The sequence below is a fragment of the Chlorocebus sabaeus genome, chromosome 7 (assembly GCF_047675955.1).
Source record: "Chlorocebus sabaeus isolate Y175 chromosome 7, mChlSab1.0.hap1, whole genome shotgun sequence".
NCBI classification, from domain to species: domain Eukaryota; kingdom Metazoa; phylum Chordata; class Mammalia; order Primates; family Cercopithecidae; genus Chlorocebus; species Chlorocebus sabaeus.
The window spans coordinates 47,948,254-47,967,689 of record NC_132910.1 but is presented as its reverse complement, the minus strand read 5'-3'; positions in this window follow the sequence as shown (position 1 = coordinate 47,967,689).

Genomic DNA, 19,436 nt, shown 5'->3' with positions numbered 1-19,436 from the left:
AAGCACATATAATGACATATAATGCTTTGTCTTTGAAAACTGAGATCAGTACTTTACATATTTTTTATTTCAAGATATTTAAATTTGCAAGGTAGTAGTAAAAAATGTTATTAGCAGCAAACGTTAATTGAGCACTTTATATGTCAAAGGCATTGTACTAGGTGCTAGCATATATAATATTTTATTTCATGTTTACATCAAACTGAGAGAGGCGTTTTATTATGATACCCATTTTTCAAACGAGAACAGGAGGCTAAGATAGGTTACATAACACACTAATTTTCACCCAACTAGCAAGTTGCAGAGCTACAGTTAGGGTGCAATTCTTTATGACTCCAAAGGTAGTGCTCTTAATCATTAACTCCGTTTGAATTTTTCGTTTGTTTTCAGTCTTTTTCATGTGAATTTTCAAATATATAACAGAGTTGAGAGAATTTTACTATAAACATCTGTTGCATTAGTCGGCTTGGGTTGCCATAACGAATAATAGAGACTGAGCGGATTACACAACAAAAATTTATTTTCACAATTCTGGGGGCTGATAAAAATATTTTATTAGATGTTTATGCAACTCCATTCCTTTATTTATCCATCCAGCGATCTTACATTTGATGCATTTAAATAAGGGCCATGAACATTCCCACAGAAAGTTCCCCATTATAGAGAGCCATAAGTTTTCCCATAATACCTTACCATATGCAATATTAATTGGAGCTCAAAATGTGATGCCTTTTATGTAAAATTTATGTTTAACAAAATGTACAAATCTTAAATGTGCAATTCAGTGAATTTTGGCAAGTGCCCGTTCTTTAGTAAACTGAACCTCAATCAAGATATAGAACGTCATTATCATCTCAGAAATTTCTCTCATCCTGTTTTCAAATTAACTCCTACTTCTGCCTTCTGGCAACCATTGTTCTAGTGCTTTTCTGCCATCAGTTAGAGTCACCTGATCTAGAACTTCACATAAGTGAGCAATACAAAATATACTGTTTTTTGTAAAGCTCATTTCACTGAGCATAATGTTTTTGAGATTTATCCAGTTATTGGGTTTGTCAGTAGCTTAACTCTTTAAATGTGGAATGGTATCCTGTTGTATGAATATATTATAGATTATTTACCAATTGTCCTATTGACAGGAAGCTGGGCCATTTCTAGTTTGTGAGTATTATGAAAAAAGCTGTTTTAAAGTTACAAAAGTTTTCTGTGGGCATGTATTTTCTTTTCTTTTAGGTAACAATGTAACGTCAGGTTGCTGGGTCTTAAGTATATATTTAGTTTTGAAAAATAACCCCAGATATTTTTCAAAGTGCATATACTGTTTTGTATTCCCAGCAAACACTGTGTGATACCACCTCCACATCCTCACATCTAGTTGTTGTTATTAGTCTTTAAAAATTTTAGCCATTCTAATGAATGCATAGTAATATCTCATTGTTGGTTTAATTCAAATTTCCCTGATGATAATTATGTTGAGCACTTTCTTATGTGCTTATAGTCCATTTGTATAATGCATAACTTGTTTTATTGTGCTACACAGATATTGTGTGTTTTACAAATTGAAGGTTTGTGGCAACCCTGCATTGAGCAAGTCTATCAGCATTATTTTTTTTCACAGCGTGTGCCCTGTTTGTGTCTCTGTGTTAGTTTTTGGTATTTCTTACAATATTTCAAACTTTCCCACTATTGTTATATATGTTATGGTGATATGTGATCAGTGACTTTGATGTTACTATTATAATTAATTGTTTTGGGGCACCACAAACTGTGCCCATGTGAGATGGCAAACAATCCATAAGTTCTAACTGTACCACCAAATGGCCATTCCCCCATCTCTCCTCTACCTCTCTCTTTGGGCCTATTACCTAAGGCAAAACAATACTCATATTAGAATAGTTGATAACCCTACAATGCCTCTATGTGTTCGAATGAAAAAAAGTATGGTACATTTTGTATTTTAAATCAAAAGCTAGCAATGATTAAGCTTACTGAGAAAAGATGTCCAAAGCCAGGATAGACTGACAGCTAGGCCTCTTGGGCCAGTTAACCAAGTTGTGAAAGGAAAAGTTCTTGAAGGACTTTAGAAGTACCCCTCCAGTGAACATATGAATGAGAAGAAAGTGAAACAGCCTTATTGATGATATGGAGAAAGTTTTAGTGGTCTGGATAGATCAAATTAACCACAACATTCCCTTAAACCAACATCTAATTCAGAGCAAGGCCCTAACTATCTTTAATTCTATGACGGCTGAGAAAGGTGAAAAAGCTGCAGAAGAAAAGTTAGAAGCTAGCAGGTGTTGGGCCTCAGATTTAAGGAAAGAAGCCATTTCCATAACATAAAAGTGCAAGGTGAAGCAGCAATTGCCGATATAGAAGCTGAAGATTATTGTTGAGGGTAACTACACCACACAACAGATTTTAAACATAGCTGAAATAGCCTTCTGTTGGAAGAAGATGCTGTTTAAGACTTTTATAGTTAAAAAGAAGTCAATGCCTGCCTTTGAAGATTCAGAGGACAAGCTGACTCTCTTATTATGGGCTAAAGCAGCTGGTGACTTTAAGTTGAAGCCAGTGCTCACCTATCATTCTGAAAATCTTTTTTTTTTTTTTTTTTTTTTTGAGACGGAGTCTTGCTCTGTTGCCCGGGCTGGAGTGCAATGGCCGGATCTCAGCTCACTGCAACCTCTGCCTCCCGGGTTTACGCCATTCTCCTGCCTCAGCCTCCTAAGTGACTGGGACTACAGGCGCCCGCCACCTCGCCCGGCTAGTTTTTTTTTTTTTTTTGTATTTTTAGTAGAGACAGGGTTTCACCGTGTTAGCCAGGTTGGTCTCGATCTCCTGACCTCGTGATCCGCCCGTCTCGGCCTCCCAAAGTGCTGGGATTACAGGCTTGAGCCACCGCGCCCGGCCCATTCTGAAAATCTTAAGTACCTTAGGAATTATGCTAAATCTACTCCTCCATGTGCTCTAGAAATAGAACAATAAAGTGTCAATGATCGAATATTTGTTTACAACTTGATTTACTGAAAAATGTAAGCCTCCTGTTGAGAAAGCTGCTCAGAAAAAAAGATTTCTTTCAAAATATTACTGCTCATTGACAATATCCCTAGTCATCCAAGAATTCTGATGGAGATGTACAAGAAGAATAATGTTTTCATGCCTGCTCACACAGTATCAACTCTGCAGCTCATGAGTCAAAGGGTAATTTCAACTTTCAAGTCTTATTGTTAAAAAAGCATATTTCATAAAAGTATAGCTGACATAGATAATGAATTTTCTGAGATCTGGGCAAAATACATTTTAAACCTTCTGAAAAGGATTCAGCATTCTAGATGCCACTGAGAACATTTGTGATTCATGGGAGGGGGTCAAAATATCAACATTAACAGGAATTTGGGAGAAGTTGATTCCAACCCTCGTGAAAGACTTTAAGGTGTTCAAGACTTCAGTGGAGGAAGTAACTGCAGATGGGGTGGAAATGGAAAAAGAACTAGAATTAGAGGTGGAGACTGAATGTGGGCCTGAATTACTGCAATCTCATGATAAAACTTCAATGCATGAGGAGTTGCTTCTACAGATGAGCAAAAAAAAGTGATTTCTTGAAATGGAAACTACTCCTGGTGAAGATGTTATGAATGTTGTTGAAATAACCACAAAAAGTTTAGAATATTACATAAGCCTAATAAATAAAGCAGAGGCAAGATTTGAAAAGATTGACTCCAGTTTGGAAAGAAGTTTCTACCATTGGTAAATGCTTTCAAATAACACAACATACCACAGAGAGACTGCTTATGAAAAATAGTCAATTGATATGGCAAGCTTCATTATTGTCTTATTTTAAGAAATTGTCACCGTCATCCTAACCTTCAGCAACTACCACCTTGATCAGTCAGCAACCATCAACATGAGACTGATCCTTCATCAGCAAAAAGATTATGACTTGCTAAAGTCTCAAATGATTGTTAGCATTTTTTACAACAAATCAGGTAAACACATTGGATTTTTTAGACGTAATGTTATTATACACTTAGTTGACTATAGTGTAGTGTAAACATAACTTTTACATGCCCTTGAAATGAAAAAAGTTGCATGACTTCCATTATTGTGATATTTGCTTATTGCCGTGGTCTGTAACTGAACCACAATATCTCCAAGGTATGCCTGTATCTCCTTTTATGAGATGTCTAGTAAGATGTTTGTCTCGTATTTTTAATTGTAGAAACTTTTTATTTTGAGCTATAAGAATTCATTTTATATCCTGGATATCAGTACTCTCTCACATATATGTGTTTCATATTTTTCTTTCTGTGCCTGTATCTTGCTAATTCATTTTCTTCATGCTGTCTTTTGATGAACAGAAGTTGTACATTTTGTTGAAAATTTAATTTACTAATTATTTGTGGATATTGTTTTCTGTGACTTCTCAAAATGATTTGCCTACACGAAGTCACTAAGATACTTTGTTATGTTTTTGTTTTATGGCTTTATGCTTTACCTTTTATCTGTAGGCTTACTTTCCATCCTAATGTACTTTTTGCATATTGTTTGAAATCAAGGTTGAGGTACATTTTTTTTCCCTCAAAGGGAAAAAATTCCCGTTTGTATTAGTCAAGGTTCTCCAGAGAAAGAATCTAAATGATAGATAGATGACAAATAGATGATAGCTAGCTAGATAGGTAGATAGATAGATATTATGAAAAATTTGCTCATATAATAATGGGGACTAAGAAGTCCCAACAACTGTATTCAACAAGCTGAAGACAACAGAGCTAACACTGTTCCAGTTTGAGTCAGAAGGTCTGAGAATCAAGATAAATGATGATATAAGTTCCAGTATAATTATAGTGTAAGTTCCAGTTCAAAGGCAGGAAAAGACTGATGTCCAAGCTTAGCAGTCAGGCAGGCACAGTTCTATTCAGCTATTCAGTTGTTTGGATGAGGCCCATTCACATCAAGGAGGGTAATCTGGTTTAATCAGTCTGTCATTCAAATGTTAATCTTATCCAGAAACACCATCACAGACTTATCTAGAATAATGTTTGACCAAATATCTGGGCACCCCGTGGCTCTGTCAAGTCAAAACATAAAATTAACCATCACACTATTTATTCCAGCTCCAATGTTGAAAATACATTTTTTCCTATTTGAAGATTTAGCATCTTTGTTGAAAATCAAATGACTATGTATAAGTGGATCTGTATCTGGGCAAATGAAATAATTATTATTTTCATGAGGACTTTGAACTTGTGGTGCTGACTCTTGCTGCTTTCAAGAAGTTCAGTGAGGATAGGAGGTATGATGGCACAAAGCATCAATTGTGAAGTCAGATTTACTAAATGCAGAGTATTACCCACAGAATAATTTTCACTAATAATTTAAAGCAGAGGTTGATGAAAATTTTTTTTTTACAAATGGCTAGATAGCAAACATTTTAGACTTTACAGGATACAAATGGTTGATATCACATTTTTTCTTTTCATTTTTAAACAACTCTTTAACTCATAGGCTGTTATTTGTTGACCTTTTCTTAAAAAAGAATGAGTAATCACAAGCCACAGGGAAAGAATGATGAAATATGAAAATACTTAATGCAGCTTTCCAGGTCTATATTTCTACATTACAATGCTTACCAACCCAGATTTAACATATGGGGTATCTGAATTATACATGCATGACATCAGTCACACAAAGTGTACTATTTTGATCACAAAATATCTCCATTTCATACTCTAATAATTTTACCCTCTGATAATTATATAGTGGACACAGATAAATTCCAGCAGACAAAAGTAGAATAATTCCAACCTAGATAGAATAGATATGTTCCTATAAACGTATTTTAGTGCATACTACCAAGAGGTCTGGTTAGTGTGTTTGCAAGGAGATTTTTCCAGAACTTTCTTTTTTTTTGAGTAACAGATTCCTTCCCCAGATGTGTCCAAGGTAGAGGCAATGGGTTATAGACCAGTTGCTGTTCCTTCTTTTTAAGCAAGATTGAAGGAAGTTTGCTGTTAGTACCAAGAAGACCTGATGTTGGTTTCACATAATAGAAAGACAATATAAATTAAATTATGAAAGTGAGTAAAACAAAGCCTTTGAGGATGTATGAGTGGGTGGGATCCAGACACAGATCTTGAGTCATTGACTTAAGTGGGACAAGCTTTATTTTTTCTCATAGACCAGCTAATGTAAGAGAGGTGGTTAAATATAAAGGAATACTTTGACATGGAAACATGTAAAAATGGTATATTCATGCTGGATAACCTTAATTTGAAGAGTGACAATGGATATTGAATATCTGTTACAAAAGAAAGGAGGGAAATAAACAGAGGACTTGAGAAAACTGGAAATTTCACTGTAAGAAACATGATAAACCATCAAGGAGCTAAAATACCTAGCAGTTGTGGTTATTTTATTGTGTAATAAAACAATGAATCATAATCCTCTAATGTGATTGAATGTCATTAATGTGTGAGAGATGATGAGCAGGGCAATTTATTAAAATTATTATTATTTTTGAGATGGAGTCTCACTCTGTCTCCAGGTTGGAGTGCAGTGGTGTGATCTCTGCTCACTACAATCTCTGTCTCCCAGGTTCAGGTGATTCGTCTGCCTCAGCCTCCCAAGTAGCTGGGACTACAGGTACACACCACCACATCCAGCTAGTTTTTGTATTTTTAGTAGAGACAAGGTTTCACCATTTTGGCCAGGATGGTCTCAATCTCTTGACCTCGTGATCCGTCCACCTTGGCCTCCCAAAGCACTGGGATTACAGGCGTGAGCCACTGCGCCCTGCCTAATAAACAGTATTGTAAAATAAAACAAAATTGTATCATTCAGAAGTATTAGATTCTACAGTCAGTCACCATGAACATTTCATATACTGAAATGGAGAATTTCTTGGAGAATTTCCAAAGAAAGACATAGATTGAACACTTTTCATTAAATCTAATGCAGCCAGCTTTTCCTTCAGCACTGAAACAGATTGCTAGTTCTGTTTGAAATTGGCAGCTTACATTTTGGAACTGTGTTGCATAAAAAATATTTATCTTTACTAAGAGAAAGAGATTAACAGATTTACATCCCTCATCTCAGGCTTACTCCAGGGCAGAGACTTATTGGGTAGAAAAACTGATGGAACCATTCATTCCATTTACTTTATTCTCTTTCTCAAGCAAATGTATTTCACTTTAGGTAAGTTAAATAACCCGTGTAGTATGACTCTATGATTCCCACAAAAACTCTAAAACTAAAGATAATATTCTAATTTTACAGGTGAGGAAATTGAGGCTCAAATGGCTAAGTAACTTGAGGAAGGCCATATAGTTTATAAAATGGCATTGGTTTTCAGATTATTTGATGTATTAATGAAATGGCTTATCTTAGAATCCTGACTAGATGGGGAAAAAAGAAGACAAAGTTGAACATGTGTTGGGACAACTGGAAAGGATCAGATATTAAAGTTCAATATCATTCGATACGCTTAAATTGAACCTCTACTGTGTTTCACATATTAAACTAGGCAGTAGGATGTTGAAAATGACTAAGAGGTGGTGGTTGAAATATTAGAATATCATATAAATGAAGGTCAGCCTTACTGAAATGGGAAAATGAGCACTGTAGTACTTAAAAAATTAGGCTTATCTATTAAGGCAATTAGAGTTGTAAATATTAATTAGATGCTGTGGAAATGAGTCATCATTTGGTAGCAAAGGAAAGAAACCTTTTGAGGCAAATTTATGTGAACTTGAATTTTAGGGAAAGGCTTATGAGGAGTATTCTGGGCAACTGGAGGCATTTTATTAAGGGCTCATAGAGACAAGAATTTCATAAATGTGCTGTGATAATCTCACTATATTCTGTCTACATATTAGAGGTTTTGTACATATGTTCTTCCCACCAAGAGTCTCTATAGTGTATCATATTTAATACATTAAAATTCATTTCTTTGAGACAGAATGAGTTTTCTGGTTAATGAGATTTAAAAAGTTGATTGAAATAAAAAGCTGTGAAACAACTTGTCACTCACATGAAGGATTTGACAATATCTTCAAAATATTCTTTACTGGCAGTTGTATGATAAAGGGTGTGATGCTGAAATGCTTTGCAATAGTTACAAATTAAAGAAAGAATCAGAGAAGATTAGCGCTCTCTCTTCAGAATGTGTGGGATACCAAAGTACGCCATCGGTTTAGCAGTTTTCAAAAAAAGTCCTAAACTATTACATTGAGAAAGATTTAAAAAAACCTAAATGCATATGTTTAATACTGCTAATCTGTTGAATTGCTTTATTTTAAGCCAGGCTGTGCAAAATATTAGAAAATATATATTTCTAGTCACAGTTGAGTGTATTTTTAGGAGTGATTTTCAAAACTTGAAAGAGACTTCAAAGAAATGTAAATATCATGCTCTGCTCTCTTCCATTCCCCCTAAGGTCAGTTTCTTGGCAGTGTTCTTTCAGTCAAGATAGTTGTCTTTGCCAGTACCAGTCTACTGGGAGACAATTGTGTGTTGGGCAGCTGCCTTTTCAGTGAGAGATGTGTCTCTACTGAAAATGTGTTTTTGGTACCTTCTCAGGTCTGAGAAACCAGTCCTCTAGTTGTCATTCCATATGCTATGCCATATGCTAATTTGACATGAAACTGCATTGCAGGCAACTTTGTTTTTCCAGAGCATCACTCCAGGAGAGTAGACAGAGCAATGGGGCCACATCAATAAAGGGATCAGTTTCACACCCATGAAAGGGACCTACTGGCTATTCATATGGTCCTCATAAGGAATAAGATGATTTGAGGATGGTTAAACAGAGTTTTAAATGAGAGTCCTGAAACAAAGCAGTGCATTCTAGTGATAGATGTAATACACACGGTCCCAGAAATTCCTTGTTAGAATTTCTGATTTCAAATGAAAGACTCCCCTGATAAAAGTGGGTGAGCTATGTATAGCATTTAGATGAATGTAATTCAATAGGGACTTTATCCAAAATCTGTTTGGAAAGCTTGGGACTTCATTGTGAAGCTACTCGTTTTAGAAACAGATGAAAAATAAATAAAAATGCATTTCAGAAGTGTTCTGAGAAATTGTGCTGTTGTATCTTTGTAATAGTATTTGTGATGGTGGATCCACCTTGGGGTAATAATGAATGATATTATTGAGAATCGAGAATAAGATTTTACAGCCCAGGCTATAAAAGGTGATTTGCTGCAGGGAAAGCAAAACAAGCCTTCATTTTTGTATTAGTCCGTTTTCACGTTGCTGATAATGACATACCTGAGACTGGGCAATTTATGAAGGAAAGAGGTTTAATGGAGAAGTCACAGTTCCACATGGCTGGCAAAACATCACAATCATGGGGGAAGGCAAGGAGGAGCAAGTCACATCTTACATGGGTGGCAGCAGCCAGAACAAAAATAAAAACAAACAAACAAAAAGCTTGTGCAGGGCACGTCCCATTTTTAAAACCATCAGATCTCATGAGACCCATTCACTCTCAGGTGAACAGCGTGGAAGAGACCCATCCCCATAATTCAATCATCTCCTGCTGGGTCCCTCCCACAACACGTGGGAATTATGGGAGCTACAGGAGGAGATTTGGGTGGGGACACAGAGTCCAACCATATCAATTGTCTTACTCTCTGAGATGAGTTTGAGACAACGCAACTAATAATGATAGAAACAAGCAAACAAAAATCCACAGTTTTTCTCTTACTGTGGAAATGTGAGAGGCTGGGGCACACTTGATTTCATAGGATACTAATAGAATGGTGGAGACCGTGGTCATTTCTTTTTCACCACATCTTAATTAATGAAGTCAAGTTTTATTTGTAATATCTGTCCTTGTGGACCTGGATTTAAACACATCGTACCTGATCACTGTGCCTACTGGGCATTTTGTTCCAGGAGTTTGGAATTAGGAGACTTGTGTATAGTAGACACATGAGAAGTGTAATGTGTGTTTTAATTAAAGCAGGCTGAAGAGGATAATGACAATGATGTGTTTGTGTGATTTTCTTAAGTTGGAAAAGGAGGAAGAGTTGGACGGTTGTCGTTGTGTTCCTGATTCTACTTCAGGGACTACTTAGCCTTATAGATACTGAAATTCAATTTTTCTGAGCTCTACCAGGGTTTATAGGCTCTGTGGATTCAATGCTGACTAAACTCTCAAGGGAGTAGTGATAAATGGCAATGTCAATTTATTTACAGTAGAATATCTATCTGCCCTTCAGTGGCTTCTCCAGTTAGTCCACTGGGAATATTAGCAATCCTCACTGGGAAAATGTTTATCAGAATTACACTAGACTGTTCAATAATCTGGCCACCTAAGAAGGAGAAAGTCTCAGAGTTCTTTTAATCCATTCAAGTAAGTTAATGTCAACATCATGAATATCATAGTTGAAACCTTTTAAATAAAATGCTGGGAAACAGAGGCATTGGGACTTGGAGGCTTTCTCATTTTTCTTATTGTCATCAGTTATTCCATTTCCCATTTGATCCATTTGTTCATGAATCATTGAGTTGTCCTTTCACCCCTTCCCTCACCTGTCCTGTGGCTGGTAGCCCTGACACTGTGACACTCATTCCCCTCACCCTGGATTCCTCAGAATCTGCATCTAAGTGTCAGACCAGCTAGAGAGCTGTTGGCCTAAAGAATTCAGATGTATACATTCCTAGTAAGAACTCAAACTATTTCAGATCATCCTTAAAAATGATACTAAATTCAGAAGACAAAATTTAAGATTCTGCATGTGCAAAACACTTCTCATGTTTAGGTAATGTGAGAGTTCTCAGCAATAATACATAGTAAAATGACATAATGAGATTTTTTTATACCCTCCATAAGAGTACATGGTTTGTGATGTAGATGTATAATGGAGGAAAAGAGACTTGATTATTCTCCACTACTCTCTATGGGACAAACTATAATATGAGAATTTGCTCATTTCTCGAGGTCCTACTCATTCATTCATTTATCCACCTAAGAATTAAGTATGTGTTTCAGTCAAAACATTAACATTAAGTAATGCAAAAATTTAAAAAACTTCCATTTATGCCAAATATTACAAATATTACATATTTTGGGGAAGGAATAAAAATGATGATATGCCAGCAGTAATAATGATGACAACATCTACCATTCATTTATTGATACTCATTTTGTGTCATGTGTTGTCCTCAATCTTTTTATAAGTAATTGAAGCTTCATAACACTATATTAGTAAATATTATTATCCCTATTTTACAATCAGAGAAGTTAAGTGAATTGACAAAGGTCAAACAGCTTTTAAGTGACAAAACTAGAATGTTAGTTTCTGCCTGTCTTGACTCTGAACTGTGTACTCTTATAAATCACGTTAGAGTTTTAGAGAAAATTATGATATAGTACTACGTAAAATATATGAAAAGGATGGTCTGCAAGAAAAGAAGGAGTTGGTGAGTGGTTCTGCTCAGGGAATTTCAAACAGGAGGCAGGACAGGAATTGAAGCTTTGAAGTGCCTTGGGCCAGGAGGTAAGACAGAGCAAAGAACAGTGGGGAGAGAGTCTAGCCCTTTAACAGAATCTCAAATAGCCTGTTTTACTGAACTTTAAGGGAAAGTAAAATATAAAAACTGGAGGGCTAGGTAAAAGCTAGATTCTAGAATCCTTCCATGTTTTCATAAGAGGCTTGAACTTTGTCCTCTTAGCTGTCAGGAGCCACTGAAGAATTTTAAAGCAAGGGAGACGTACACTGTGTGTCTGAATACATGTCAAAATTTAAGATTATCCTTTACTTTCATAGCCAGAAAATATATACAGACAAAAAATAAGTTTTTCCTATTTATGGTAAAGATGGTATACTTTTATTAATTTAGATATGTATTTATGCAGCATAACATTATATAAAATAACAAACTGATTTAGAATTATTGCCTTATTTCACTTTCTCATTTCAAACTCTCTATTCAGTATCTGTGGCACTGATACCTTTCAGTTCACTTTAGATGCTTTTTGAGTTGGCCAGCATACTTTCACTGAGCATGCCACTTCATTTCTATAAAAGTTGTATGAGATATAACACGTTGTGAATTCATATTTAAAGCTGTCATTGGAAATTATGTTCCAAGCTGCAAGAACCCCATTTCTGAAAATAATTTTTCCTATAGGACAGGATTGGAAATAGTACAAAATCTAACCCCCAAACTTACATACCTATATAGTATATTGTTTTTAGAAGTGATCACAAACTGACTTATGTACAATGACATTGAACATTGGTAACTCTTAGCCCAAAACTTCAGGAAATATTAAATATGCTTTTTATTGAGTGCCTATTGTGTGCTCCACATTTAAGAGATTCCTTTATATATACATTATCATTTTATCTTAGCCATTAAAGCCATTTTATCTTAGACCTAAGTGACATCCAACATGGATTCTGTCATATAGAATGCACTCAATGTATCTTTTATGATTGAGCAAATGATTATAACAGATGCAGCTACTACTAAGAGCCATTTCTTAAAATATTTATTTTTCATTGCATATTTTCGTCTTCACTTGTCATTATGTAATATTGCAAGCTAGGAGAAAGCAGTGTATGAGAGCTTCCAACTTTTACAGTGTATGAGAGTTTCCAATTTTTACAGCAAAACTTGGTTTTGTCAAGTTTTAGAACTTGGACCATTGATGGATATGAAATGGCATTCCTTTATTGCTTTAATTCATAAGTCCTTCATTTTAGTAATTTCAGGAATGTTTCTCTGTGTTTACTGCAATCTGGGCTTTTTTGTCTGTGACTTTCTTGTTTGTATTCTATACTCATTTGATTTAGTTGTTTCTTCTTTTATCATTTTTTTTTAGTAATATTTAATATATTTTTAATTCACATTCTTTGCCTATTATGTGCTTGATACATCTCATTCTAGGCTGTGGCTTCTCTTTGAACTTTGTTCACCATATTTTATATCGAAGAGGCATTTTACATTTAAATGCAGCCAAATATATAGAATGTTTTCTTTCATAGATCCATAAACATTTCAATTAATTCCCAATTACTAGAATCCTGTCATATGTATACATCTGGATAGATAAAAGAATGTAAAAAGAACCATCAAGTGTATTATAGGTTGAATAATGAATAAATCAGATAAAGGTGAAGAAAAAGGCATAATATTCTTTAATGGGGAAATTATGGAATGATTTAAATTATGGAATGATTTGCTGAGTCTGAAGATATTATGCCAGTTTAAATCATTCAGCTATATAAATGCAAGGTATGATTAAACACAAGGATTAAAAATGTCATATATTGTTCAGAGTGCACACCGTAGTTGCCCTTTTTGTTTTATATTTTGGATATTGGGGTGCTTGATATTTTAAATATCACATACTTTCCTTGATGTTCTTTGACATTTTCTGAAAACCTAGAATCCGTTTTTTTAAGCAGGACAAACTTAGATTGTGAAATGTCACTTGCTTTACTTCCTTGAAATGTATAACTTAGGATACATGGGATATATCACTGTGGTGGTATATGTAATGATACAATGGATGCTTGCAAAACACCTGCTTCAAGAGCTTAATATTTTTTCTCGTACCTAAATAACAGTGGTGGCATTTATCACAATTCACTTATTATACAAAGGAAAATTAAGGAACAAAGAGTTAGTACTCCCAAGAGGTAAAAGTAAATCTAATGAAGATAAGAGTGAATTGCTATTGTTGTGTCAAATAAGGATTGTTTTGCTCTTTCATCCCCCACTCTAACAGAGCATTTTACCTGGGTAGTAGCATTCATAATGTCTTTACTTGTGTTATCTTTTGATTCTCAGAGCTTTGTGAGATTCACTGCAGAATAATTATTATCACTATTTTAGAGATGGAAAAAGTGAGGCTTAAAAATTGTGCCTTGCAGACTGGGCACGGTGACTCACACCTGTAATTCCAGCACTTTGGGAGGCCGAGGCGGGCGGATCACTTGAGGTCAGGAGTTTGAGACTATCCTGATCAACATGGAGAAACCCCATCTCTACTGAAAATGCAAAAATAGCCAGGCATGGTGGCACATGCTTGTAATCCCAGCTACTCGGTTGGCTGAGGCATGAGAATCGCTTTAACCCGGGGGGCGAAGGTTGCGGTGAGCCAAGATCGTGCCATTGCACCCCAGCCTGGGCAACAAGAAAGAAACTCCATCTCAATAAATAAATAAATAAATAAATAAATAAATAAATAAATAAATAAAAGTTGTAACTTGTTTGTACTTAAGGCCCAATTAGCTTTTAGCTGAGCACATCTGGAATTAAGACCCAGGTCTCTGAAATTCTGGTCTAGGTTTGTTTTTTGTTTTGTTTTATTTTTTGCCTTACTAAGATCCCTAATTCATATGTTGGGTCCCTGATATACTTAAATGGGCTCACTTCTATATTCAACACAACATCCTGGTATAGATATTGACACTGATAGATGGATGCACAGGGACTTAAACATTGCAAATTATTTGACACTATGTCCATTAAGAGACAAAGTGCAATTCCTCTTTACTTAAATATAGGCCAGCCTTAGTTACTCACTTCAGACAGGATTTGGCAGAAGTGATGTTGTATGACTTCCAGGCGAGGTCACAAAAGGTAACACAACTTCCCCTTTGCTCTCCCTTGGGACACGTGTTCTTGGCACCCATTCATCATTCTGTGAGGAAGCCACACAGCAACATGAAATGCCTGTGTGTAGGAGTTCTGGCCACAGCTCCAGCAGAGGTCTGACCTAGCAGGCAGCATCAAATGCCAGGCAGGTGTGTAAGGAAATCTTAAAATGATTCAAGCTTCCCAGCCTTCAGACCACTATAGCTGATGCTGAATGGGACACAGCCAAGCTATCCTCGCCAAGCCCAGATCACAAATTCATGAACAAAATAAAAGTTGTCCTTGTTTTAAGTCATTTAGTCTTGGAGAGATTTGGATACACTGAATACAGCACACAGATAGTTTTACTCATGTATATTTACTGTATTTAACACTCCCTGTGAGCTGATGATGGCGCTTTGTGCTGGGGATAAAAAGAGGAACCAAAGAAGGAAGACGATATACCATGATCTAGGAACTGATTTGTGGTACCTTACATATATTTTCCCAAAGGATTCTTAAAATAACTGGAAAAGAAGGTAAAATTATTATTTTCATTTGTTAGAAGAAAAACTGGGTAGCTGCAAGGTTATGTGTTTTGTTTAGATTACATAATTGGTAAACAGTAGAAGTAAGGTACAATGTAGTTTTTAAGGCTCAGCATTGAGTTAGGACTCATGCTTACTATTTCTCTCTGTCAAGGGGTGATTAGGATGTGGTTGCTGAGTCTGAAGATATTATATTTGGGATCCACTTATAAATAACAATTAAACAACAAATAAATGCCATAATAGAGATATATAAATGGTGCTTCAGGAGTATGGAAGGTGAAATAATTCTTTATTCTGACCAAACCTCCAGAAAGAATGAAGGCTTCTTTAGATTTTGCATAAGAGTTAGTAGTCACTTGGATCTTAAAAAGAGGTTTGGGAGAAGAAGAATTTAGAAGAACACTCAGATAATGGTGAAAAATATGGCAAAGTCATACAGATGTAAAGGCCTGAGGATAGGTGGGGAAAGACTAGTCGGGCTGGTGAGACGATAGGGAAGAAGAGAAGGAGTGGTCAGAAGCAACACAGGAAGGAGGGAAAAGAGTAGAAGAAGACCGTGTGTCCCAAGCTAAAGAGCTTGGACTTTATTTTAGAACCAACAAGAGGCCAGGAATATTTAAAACAAGGCAGTGCTGGACTGAATCATTAACCTAAAAAGTCAGCTGGAGTTGTCATGAGGCAATACCATTTCAGTGAGTGAAACCAGAAGGAAACCTGTTATAATAATTGTTGTGAGAAATGAGGATGCACCTAAATAAAGGAAAATTAGCGGGAAAGAAGATGAGAGAGGTAATTCAAGAGAGATTTAAAATAATGATTTTGAATTATTTGTGGTATGATTTGTATGGTTGGTAATTGACCCTGTAATGGATGCATGATAAGTCCTTAATTTCAGGCAGAGGGTAGAAGAAGATGAGTAGGTGTTAGAGAGAGATTGAGTTTATGTTTTAAAATGTTGTATGAGAAAAAAAGTTTTAAGTACTCAATACAAAACTAAAAGTTTAACTCAGAAGCCCAGCATAAAGATACACTTTGAAAGGCAGATATTTGGGAGTCAGTGAAAGGAAGAGCTAGGTAAGAAAGGGAAATTAATGAGATCACCTGGTGACTACTAAGGCGAGAGGACAGAGAATGCAAACTCGGGGCAGTGGAGATCAGATTACTGTTTAGGGGGCTGACGTTAGAAATCAACCAGTAAAGGAAAATGAGAAATAGATGTTAGAAAGAATGAAGAGAAACAATAGAACATGGTTTTCTGGAATCTTAAGGAGGAAGCTGAAGTCATCATATGACAGAGGGCTTAGGTAGTGATATAGTTTGGTTGTGTGTCCCCACCCAAATCTCATGTTGAAATGTAATCCCCAATGTTGGAGGTGGGGCCTGGTGGGAGGTGATTGGGTCATACGGGCAGGCTTTTTATGTATGGTTTGGTACTATCCCCTTGGTACTGTACTTCTGATAGTGAGTGACTTCTCACAAGATCGGATTATTTAACATGTGTGCACCTCGGGTGCCCTCTCTTGCTCCTGCTCTCATCATGTGATATGGCTGCTCCCCATTCACTTTCTACCATGATTTTTGTTGTTGTTGTTGTTGTTTTTCTACCATGATTTTAAGGTTCCTGAGGGCTTCCCAGAAGGCAAGAAGACGTTGGCACCACACTTCCTATACAGCCTGCAGAATTGTGAGTCACTTAAACCTATTTTCTTTATAAATTACTCAGTCTCATGTATTTATAGTAATACAAGAACGGACTAACACAGGTAGTATGAATGCCATAAAATGTCCATTACCCTTGGCACTTAGGGTATAAGTATGAAAGCTCAGTTGCAGAAGTGAAGTGGGGGTTTGAAGAGACTGAACAAAGGTGGACTTGATACTGCAAAAGGGCAAAGGTAAGAAAAAACTTTCAAGAGCAGAAAGGTATTTTTGTTAAGTTCATGCAATTCAGCACAACCAAAACATAACCTGTCTCTTCTTTTTAATATTTTTGGTATTATTTTGATGTTATCATTTGACCTTAATAGAGCTAAGTAGAACGCATGAGCAGATAGTATCAAAAAGTTGAATGAAATTGAGTTTAAGTGAGAATGTAAAGAAATTCTCACAATATATACAGAAAACTCAAGGAACTTGCTGAGAAAAGAAACAAAAATGAGGCAGTCACTTCTAGGATATATGAGTTTGAGATTTGTTTAAAATTAAAATTTATTTTAATATGGGTTATATCACATTATTTAATATCTCTATATACACATGAATAATATATACATGTAAATATATATAACATACATATATTATATATATACCATGTATGTATACATATATGTATAATATATACATATATGTATTCATATGTATGTATATGCACATGTATGTATATGTGTATATATTTTTTAAGGTTAGAGATGTTGAATGGAGATGATATGACAGAAGAGGAAAATTAATGTGAGAGGGTAGAATTGCTGAAGTGATTGTCTTGAGTTGTTGATAGGGAATAACTACTGCGTATCAGGTGGAGAGGCTGTAGTAGTAACGACAGTTCTTCCAGATTATCGGGGTGGGGGTGAATACAGATGTGTATACAACAGGGAAGCTGGCAGATGAGGTGGCAGAAATAAGTGGGAAAAGTCTTCTAATTTCTCTCCTTTCTCAGTGAAATTGAAATCATTGTAATGACTACAGTGGGAAGGAGGAAAATGGGTGTTAAAAATTTTTTTTTTTTTTTTAATTTATTTATTATTATTAAACTTCAAGTTGTAGGGTACATGTGCACAACGTGCAGGTTTGCTACATATGTATACTTGTGCCATGTTGGTGTGCTGCACCCATCAACTCGTCATTTACATCAGGTATAACTCCCAATGCAATCCCTCCCCCCTCCCCCCTCCCCATGATAGGCCCCGGTGTGTGATGTTCCCCTTCCCGAGTCCAAGTGATCTCATTGTTCAGTTCCCACCTACGAGTGAGAACATGCGGTGTTTGGTTTTCTGTTCTTGTGATAGTTTGCTAAGAATGATGGTTTCCAGCTGCATCCATGTCCCTACAAAGGACACAAACTCATCCTTTTTTATGGCTGCATAGTATTCCATGGTGTATATGTGCCACATTTTCTTAATCCAATCTGTCACTGATGGACATTTGGGTTGATTTCAAGTCTTTGCTATTGTGAATAGTGCTGCAATAAACATACGTGTGCATGTGTCCTTATAGCAGCATAATTTATAATCCTTTGGGTATATACCCAGTAATGGGATGGCTGGGTCATATGGTACATCTAGTTCTAGATCCTTGAGGAATCACCATACTGTTTTCCATAATGGTTGAACTAGTTTACAATCCCACCAACAGTGTAAAAGTGTTCCTATTTCTCCACATCCTCTCCAGCACCTGCTGTTTCCTGACTTTTTAATGATCGCCATTCTAACTGGTGTGAGATGGTATCTCATTGTGGTTTTGATTTGCATTTCTCTGATGGCCAGTGATGATGAGCATTTTTTCATGTGTCTGTTGGCTGTATGAATGTCTTCTTTTGAGAAATGTCTGTTCATATCCTTTGCCCACTTTTGGATGGGGTTGTTTGTTTTTTTCTTGTAAATTTGTTTGAGTTCTTTGTAGGTTCTGGATATTAGCCCTTTGTCAGATGAGTAGATTGCAAAAATTTTCTCCCATTCTGTAGGTTGCCTGCTCACTCTGATGATAGTTTCTTTTGCTGTGCAGAAGCTCTTTAGTTTGATGAGATCCCATTTGTCAATTTTGGCTTTTGCTGCCGTTGCTTTTGGTGTTTTAGACATGAAGTCTTTGCCCATGCCTATGTCCTGAATGGTACTACCTAGGTTTTCCTCTAGGATTTTTATGGTATTAGGTCTAACATTTAAGTCTCTAATCCATCTTGAATTAATTTTCGTATAAGGAGTAAGGAAAGGATCCAGTTTCAGCTTTCTACTTATGGCTAGCCAGTTTTCCCAGCACCATTTATTAAATAGGGAATCCTTTCCCCATTTCTTGTTTCTCTCAGGTTTGTCAAAGATCAGATGGCTATAGATGTGTGGTATTATTTCTGAGGACTCTGTTCTGTTCCATTGGTCTATATCTCTGTTTTGGTACCAGTAACATGCTGTTTTGGTTACTGTAGCCTTGTAGTATAGTTTGAAGTCAGGTAGCGTGATGCCTCCAGCTTTGTTCTTTTGACTTAGGATTGTCTTGGAGATGCGGGCTCTTTTTTGGTTCCATATGAACTTTAAAGCAGTTTTTTCCAATTCTGTGAAGAAGCTCATTGGTAGCTTG